Below are 8,149 nucleotides of genomic sequence, written 5' to 3' on the forward strand. Positions count from 1 at the left end.
AACCTATGGTGACATTCAGCATCCTGATCCTAAGAAAAATGAGCGCCATTGGGAAAAACAAGCCATCCAGGGATATTTTATGGAATATATGAACTATTAAAGGTTTGGATATTATAAATTATGACATGTATGAAAAATTTTCTTTTATGTTTATCTCTAAAAGACCATCACATTAGTATTATGGATTTAAACTGAATGTAATTTATAGGAATAAACTTGACTCTCCTACAAATCTGAACTAGAGTCCTTAAGGTCATTAATAAATATTGGTGGTTTTATATTGTCTTTTGATAATGGGAATCTGAAGCTCACCAAAAGGCTCTTCCTTCGAGCCGGATTCGAACCAGCGACCTAAGGATACCCAGGAAATTCACCTACAGTCCTCCGCTCTACCAACTGAGCTATCGAAGGGAGATAACAACATGCCGATGATTTATGAAATAACTGGTTGTTTTATACTACTTTCTGACTAATTTTAAAAAGCAGACAACCAACCAACCAGAAAAGTCTTTTAAGGTATTAGAATATTGCTTTCATTGGACTTGTCCTACTGTCCTGTCCTGTTTCTTTAGGACCTTCCTCCCTCTGTTAAAAGTGAGAGAAAATAACATTATCGGAGACAATACAATCCTGAAGCAGAACTATTGCCCAGTTGAGAGAAATGCATGATTTTTTCTGAAGACTAAGGGAAGAAAGGTGAATGCAACGACATCAGACACAAAATTTGATAGGCTTTTCATATGTGTTTTAGTTTGGCGTCTGTCACTGAGTTAAAATACTACGGCCAAAAGCAACTTGGGGAGGAAAGAGTTTAAGTTACGCATCTTGATCACAGTGTATTATAAGGGAAACCTGGGCAGAAACTCAAGCAAGCAGGCACTTGGCAGCAGAAAATGAAGAAGGTAAGTAACATGGAAGAATGCTTCTTACTGGCTTGCTCACCATTGCTTACGCAGCCTGCTTTCTGATACAACCCAGGACCACTTGTCCAGCAGTGGCACCACCCACAGTGGGCTGAGCCACCCACATCAATTATTAATCATGAAAACTCCCCCAGAGACTTGCCTACAGGCCAGTCTGATAGAGGCATTTTCAAAATGAGGCTCCCTCTTCCAGATCACTAGCTTGTGTCAAGTTTGATAAAATCTAACCAGTACTGCATGTCTTTAGGAATGGAGTGACCCGGTTATATTGAACAATTATGCAGGAACAAATAAACAAATCATAACGTATACCCCAAAGATAATAAATTTAACCATTCCATATTTAAGCATGCTGTTATGCTTGGCTAGCGACCACCTCCGCTTCCTGGTGCCTAAGACAGAAAAACGAGTACCGTGGGAAAACATAGGATGCCATCCAGAGAAGCTTTTATTTATTTGTTGGAATTTATAAATTTTAAAGTTTATTAGTTATAAAAGGTAAAGAGAGCAAGTAGCATCCATGGAACTAGTTCTAGTATTTTAACTGTGAAAGATCATCACATTAAAATTAAAGTGTTTCCCCAGTGAAGAATACTTACACTTCAATTCCCGTTCTAGCCCCAGAACTTTGTGAAGACAAACCTATTTGGAGCTGGCGGAAGAGAAGAATATTTGTTCCAGAAGGAATTTCCTGAGGAATTACCCCAGTTTCTGAAGAAACCGTCCAGACTTTTCTCATGAGGCTCCTCTGCTCGTCCACTGACGCTGCCACATCTTCACAGGTAGAGTGGACTCAACTGGTGGCTGAGTGGGCAGCTTCTGGAGGTCTGCGGGCAGGTTTTCGGCTAAGAGCGGAGACAGCAGAGAAGAGCAGGCGGGCGGGGGTCGGGGAGGCAGGGGACGGGGTGGCGGGGGGGGGGGGAGAGGGGGAGCTGAGGGAAGGCTGTAAGGAGCTGGAGCAGCCTAGGCGCACCAGAAAGCCTCTGAGGAAGAAAAAAACAAAACGCAGACACCAACAGCAAAAAACAAAAACTGCAAAAACAAGCTCTGCCTAGATTCTCTGGCTCCAACCCCTGTAGTTGCTGGGATTCCAGCTTGGATCTCTACAACCATCGCCTGTCATTTTGAGAGACTCCTTCAATTGTCTTCGCTCGCGGTGGGGAGGAGGAAAGGAACACGAACCCGGTCCCTCTTTCATTCCCTCACTCAGACCTTTACCCTCCCTGGTGAGAAGATTGCACATCTTAGGTGTGCACAGAATGGTCAGAGGTGGGCGTAGTGTGTTGGGGACACACTGTGCAAACGGATCTGAACTGCTGGCTTTATCTGGGAAATGGTACCTGACGTTTTGCTTTTGGGTATGCTTGGCATGGCCTCATAAAATTCTTTTTTTTTTTTTCTTTTGTAAAGACTGATAATGTCGAATATGGAATTCTATCTACACTTCCAGTGGCGTCTAAAGAGAAGAGTCAGTAGGTGGGACGGGTCATATCATCCTAGGTTTTGTCTGAAAGAGCCTTATATGTATATTCCCATCAAAACACTTATCCTTCGAGCCGGATTCGAACCAGCGACCTAAGGATATCTCAAAGATGAGAAACTCCACTACAGTCCTCCGCTCTACCAACTGAGCTATCGAAGGAGTCGCTAAAGAGCCTACTTAGTAATTTTATATGATCTCTGTTGTGTTATGTTGACGGTATAAATAACTTTTTAAAGCAATCTCTTTAGACATCAGACATACTAGCCTGCCTGTCCTGTCTGATCTGTCCTGTCCTTTTTCTCTGATGTTTGTCGAGGTTTGCTAAATATATGATACGGTTGCATTAAGTTTGAAACTGAGGAAAATAGTTGTGGGTTGTGGACAGCATGACTTTTGGTCATCTTGGTAGGTTGGCATTTCTTCCTGAAAGTCAGGAAGTGGCACCATTTAACAACTGTCAAAACTTCAGTGTGAATTGTAAAATATTTCTCATTTTCGAGTACCCTTGGAACCTGAGAGTTTGGAAAGTATTACAACACCCAATCTAGTATTACAGGCAGCCCAAACTTTGTTCGTGCTAAAGACCTCATACCATGAGTGTAGTCATGCCAGCAGGTGGATCTGTGCCTTTGGAATGGTCTAACCTTCTGATCCTGTTCCATGCCTGACTTATCATCATTTAAAGGATAAATATTGGCCAGACTGGGCAGACTCTGTCCAGTAAGGAGAAAGAATTCTCGACAGTGGTGAGCACCAGGTCAAGTCTATGAGAGGAATAATAATTCAGCAAGATAGGAATACAATTTTAGCATCTGAGATTTAAAATCTCTTATGTGGTGGGAGCTTCTTCCCACAGAAAGTCATTCTTTTTTGTCAACCCTGACTGTAATGAATAAGCAAAAGTTAAGGTAGGTGTAAAGAGCTTGGAAAGGCCGGGGGGGGGGGGGGGCCGGGGTCTAAGAGGCTGGAAAGGCCTGTGTGGGGGTCTAAGAGCCTGGAAAAGCCTGCGTGTGGGTCTAAGAGCCTGGAAAGCCCTGTGTGAGGGTGTAAGAGCTTGGAAAGGCTTGTGCGTGGATCTAAGAGCCTGGAAAGGCCTGGGGTGGGAGGGGGCTAAGAGCCTGGAAAGGCCTGTGTGGGGGTGTAAGAGCTTGGAAAAGCCTGTGTGTGTGCCTTGAACAGCTTAGCGACATAGGGTCAGGTTTTAGGATGTGTGTTTCTTTTTTTCTTTCCTTTTCCTATTTGTTTATTCATTTATTTATTCATGTATAAAAGATCTTGATTTCAAACTCTGACTGGCTTGGTATTCATGAAGTAGCCCAGGCAGGCCTCCAACTCAGCCACAACTGGCTCTAGAATACTGACTTAAGTATGTTTTGCCTTCTCCCTTTAAATTTTTAATATCTTACTCCGATTTTATTGAATTTTTAAAAATAAGCATTAAGCTCACAAGAGGAAGTCTCTTTTGATGAACCTTCAGAAGAAGAGGAAGTTGCTCTTATGCTTATTGCGTGGGGCCTCATCTGCTATTCTCCTGGGTGACAGGCCTCTGGCGGTGTCTAGCCCACCCTCTGCTCACCACCACAGCCCTACTTAGGACCTGGAACAACACCTGATACTCGGCACTCCAGAACGAAAACGCAGTTACTTCTTTTCTCTTTTTGCAAAGACTTCTCTAGTCTGAACTCGTATATGTATCCACTTTTAGCCGAAGGTGGTGGAATATTCTTGAAAGAAGGCAGGAAGATCATGATTTAAGGATCGTCTTCGACAACCCAGTGAATTTAAGGTCATTGAGGGTTACCTCACGTTACCAGCGTCTCAACATTTCCTTTGAAAACTAATTTTGAATCTCCTCGAAATCGTGCCTAAAGAAATCAAAGGGAAGAGAAATTGACTAACACAGACCCACTCTTGGCCATGTGACCTCCGGCAGTGGTTTTAAAAAAAAAGCAAACAAACAAAAAACCCAGAAAACAAAAGGCTCGCTCCTTAAGCTTTTCTTTTCTTTCTCTCTCTTAGAGGTGTGAGGATTGATAAGGACCGAGGAGTGAGCCAAAGCCCAGCCTCGACGCCTGGGGAACTAGAATGTTTTTCTCTGCTGAAGTTCCCACCTGGCATCTGGTTTCTGTACTCAGGGTTCCGGCATTAACTTCTTACCAATCCCAGAACTGTTGTTTCAGTGATCTACGAGCCCTGGCCCCCTGTACTGTACAGGGCGGAAGTCGCCCCAAGGCTGTTCCGCGACTATCAAACCACAATTCTACACTTTTAGCTTCGTTTTGCTATATAACCCAATCTGGCCTCAAAGAGGAGGCAATTGTCTTGCCTCACAAGAAACAAAAACAAACAAACAAACAAACAAACAAACAAACAAACCCTCTCTATTTGGTGGGCTGAGAATGCTAGCTAGTGTCGAATTAAATCCAGATATCAAAAGGGAGCAAGGCAGCAAGGGTACATCACCAGGTGGGGAATTAGCTCAAATGGTAGAGCGCTCGCTTAGCATGCGAGAGGTAGCGGGATCGATGCCCGCATTCTCCAGTTTTTCATCTTTTCCCACCATACCTTGCTAGAGCAAGAGCAGCCTCCTGGAAGCACCAACCCCATCGCTCAAAAGACCCTCTTTAACTTAGCAGGTTCCCTCAGCAACCCAGAAGGGTCTAATTGTTGTCACATACTTTTCTATAGGAAATGGCCGAGTTGCTTGTGATTTCCCTCACGACTTGGAGAGCTGGAGTTTTGTTACATTCAAGGGAATTAATAGTTATGTTAAAACATGATCCTTTTATTCACCTATTTCCTGTTTTCCTATCAAGTTCTTTAGTTGGGGGGGTGGTTTCATTTTTGCTTTTACATTTCTAGGTTTTCTTTTTTCTTTTTAATTTATTTTTACGTTATGTGCATTGGTGTTTTCCCAAGGGTGTTAGGTCCCCTGGAACAAGAGTTGCAGACAGTTGTGAGCTGCCATGTTGGTGCCTCCTATCAAGTTCTTACAGCTGCAAGTAAACGCGCTCCCCTTTGTTAATAAGATGAGGACGTGTAGATCGAGCATAGGTGGGTTTGAATCTAGGTTGTTAGTTTATTTGCTTCCTTCCGTTCACCCTGGGCCTATTACCCGTTTTAGAATATCCCAGAATACCCTCCAAGATATGGAAAGAAATGTAGAACTCTGTCAGAGAAGTCTAGTCCAGGGCTAATACAGCTTTGAAAAGAAAATTAGACTATTTTTCTTTTGCCCCAACAAACTTTCAAAACACAAGAGATTACGGAGCTGCCAGTTCGGGCGGGTCTGCAACTAGCGCGGCCTCGAGGTTTTTTCTTGCTGTTAATTTAAGATCGTTATGATTTACAACAACAATTGAAAATAATTTGATAAGAGAATAAAAGTTCTGACACATGGGATGGAAGGTATAAGAAATTGCAAAGCAAAAAACCCTTGTACAACTTCGATCTAAAATCTTTGTCAATTACTTGATATTAAGGTCTGTCTGACCACAGTGTATCACAGTGTATCTGAGAATCACATTTGAGATCACATTTTTGAGAGCAGGAATAAACGCAGTTTAATGGGATTAGCACAAAACGTATTTGCTAATACGTTCTACTGATACTGAGATCTCTTTTGAACTAATCTCCTTTAGCATTTCTCTCTTAAAATTGTCATTTCTTTTCTAGCAGTGCCTTTTGTTTTGTTTGTTTTTAAGACAAACTTTATTGCCAGGACTGGCCTGAGATTTTTGGGTGATAAACCCGCCGCGCCTTGCAGTGTTTTAAAAGCCTTCGCAGTTCATTAAAATCGTCGGCATACCTTTTGAAATTAGAAACTCCTAGGTTTCAAATTATCTCCAGGTGATCCTGATATGCTCCGAGTTTTCCCAGCCCCTTGAAAAACAAACAAACAAACAAACAAACAAACAGTATCAAACCACCGTAATATAAGACAAGAAGACTGAACAGACAGGATTTCCCTTGCGGCCCGAGGCATTGTGAAACTGAGGGCTGAGCCTGAGGTCCAGCTGCTGAGAACTCTCTGGCCACTGGAGGGCGCGCGTGCCCCACAGATTCCCCGAGGTAGTCATTCCCAGGCGCGCCGGGCGTTGAGGACACACTCCGGGTATAAGAATCCGAGCCAAGGGGACGTTCCAGGTCCCTTTTCTCAAGGCACAAGGATCTTCAGGGGGGTGGGATTATGTGACCTGTGAAGTCGAAGCCTGATTACGAGCATTAAAAATTACTACAGAGAACGATCTTTTAAAATTTATATCCATTTCACGGCACATCAAAAGTGAAGGGAATTCCTTCGAGCCGGATTCGAACCAGCGACCTAAGGATACCTGGAAGGTCTACCTACAGTCCTCCGCTCTACCAACTGAGCTATCGAAGGACCCACGTGTGCCTCCTTTCTACTGGGGATGCCATCTCTGCGAGAATAGAGGCTGTCTCTTCCTCATCATGTAAGAGTTGCCTCTTACTCTTTTATTTTATTCACTATTTTATTTTATGTATTTATTTATTTATTTAAAGATCCAGAGTCTCTTCAGAACAAAATTTCTGCAGCTTGGTGCCTTGGCCCCAGAAGAAAACGGAAGTTTGAAAACCAAGAAACAAACAAAACTATTGTGGACTTCGCTATGACCAACTTTTATTGTGGTGAATTTAAAAGGCCAGTTTTTGCCCCATCTATCAGCAAGATTTCCCTGGATTTCCCTGAGATCTTCCTGCCCCTGACTTCCGTATACTGAGGTTGCAGGCAACTTCATCCGGACCAGTCATAGAATCTTGCTGCAATTAGAGGTTAATATTTTTCAAATTTTGCACCAGCCCGGCCCACGTAATGAGTTTAGTGGCAGCCAAAGTGAGAGCCTATGTAAACAAACAAACAAACCATAGGAGAGGAGAGGAGAGGAGAGGAGAGGAGAGGAGAGGAGAGGGAGAGGGGAGGGGAGAGAGAGAGGGGAGGGGAGAGAGGGGAGAGGGGAGAGACGGGAGAGGGGGCGGAAGAGAAGGCAGGGGAGAGGGGAGGGGAGAGCGGGAGGGGAGGAGGGAGGGAGAGAGAGAGGGGAGCAGAGGGGCGAGAGAGCGGGAGAGAGCGGCGCGAGAGACGGGGCATGAGAGAGAGGAGGGGGGGGACGAGAGAGAGCGAGGGCGGGAGACGAAGCGAGAGGGAGAGAGAGAAGAGAGTAGAGGGAGAGAGAGAGAGAGAGAGGGGAGAGAGAGAGAGAGAGAGGGGAGAGAGAGAGAGGGAGGGGTGAGAGAGAGAGAGAGCAGAGAGAGAGGAGAGCGAGAGAGAGGAGAGGGAGAGAGAGAAGAGAGAGAGCGGAAGCAGAGAGAGACGAGAGAGGGGAGCAAGACGAGAGAGATGCAGAGAGGGCGGCAGAGCACGAGAGAGATTGAGAATGGAGAGGCGACGGAGAGAGCAGACGAGAGAGGGGCTCGGGCGAGAGAGAGAGAGAGAGGAAGAGGGGTGGATGGAGAGAAGAGGGAGAGCGGTGTGACGCCAGAGAGACGACGGGAGAGGGCGGGGAGAAGAGAGGACAGGAAGAGGCTGTGGCTGAGCAGAGAGCAGGGGAGAGCGGTGGAGAGAGAGCAGCGGAGAGAGGGTGAGGAGAGCAGAGGAGAGGGAGGTGGGAGAGCGAGGGGAGAGAGCGGGTGGGGGGAGGAGGGCAGAGGGGTGGGGGCGAGGCAAGCGGGAGAGCCAGGGGTGGGGGAGGGCTGGGGGAGGGAGGGCGGGAGAGGGCGTGGG

General features: G+C 45.4%; 5 non-coding genes across 5 annotated transcripts; 2 read left to right on the forward strand and 3 right to left on the reverse strand.

Annotated features, from left to right (window-relative positions):
- Positions 1 to 323: 323 nt before the first annotated feature.
- On the reverse strand, positions 324 to 411 carry Trnay-gua. Its single transcript is given in 2 exon segments — positions 324 to 359; positions 375 to 411. It is a non-coding gene; the product is annotated as a tRNA-Tyr (tRNA).
- A 1,091-nt stretch (positions 412 to 1,502) lies between these two features.
- On the forward strand, positions 1,503 to 1,623 carry LOC113835024. The gene has a single exon (XR_003484146.1). It is a non-coding gene; the product is annotated as a small nucleolar RNA SNORD22 (small nucleolar RNA).
- An 847-nt stretch (positions 1,624 to 2,470) lies between these two features.
- Positions 2,471 to 2,565, reverse strand: Trnay-gua. The gene is made up of 2 exons: positions 2,529 to 2,565; positions 2,471 to 2,506 (listed from the first exon to the last, which is right to left on the reverse strand). It is a non-coding gene; the product is annotated as a tRNA-Tyr (tRNA).
- Positions 2,566 to 4,874: 2,309 nt separating this feature from the next.
- On the forward strand, positions 4,875 to 4,947 carry Trnaa-agc. The gene has a single exon. It is a non-coding gene; the product is annotated as a tRNA-Ala (tRNA).
- Positions 4,948 to 6,702: 1,755 nt separating this feature from the next.
- On the reverse strand, positions 6,703 to 6,790 carry Trnay-gua. Its single transcript is given in 2 exon segments — positions 6,703 to 6,738; positions 6,754 to 6,790. It is a non-coding gene; the product is annotated as a tRNA-Tyr (tRNA).
- Positions 6,791 to 8,149: the final 1,359 nt, after the last annotated feature.

The sequence above is a fragment of the Cricetulus griseus genome, chromosome 3 (assembly GCF_003668045.3).
Source record: "Cricetulus griseus strain 17A/GY chromosome 3, alternate assembly CriGri-PICRH-1.0, whole genome shotgun sequence".
NCBI classification, from domain to species: domain Eukaryota; kingdom Metazoa; phylum Chordata; class Mammalia; order Rodentia; family Cricetidae; genus Cricetulus; species Cricetulus griseus.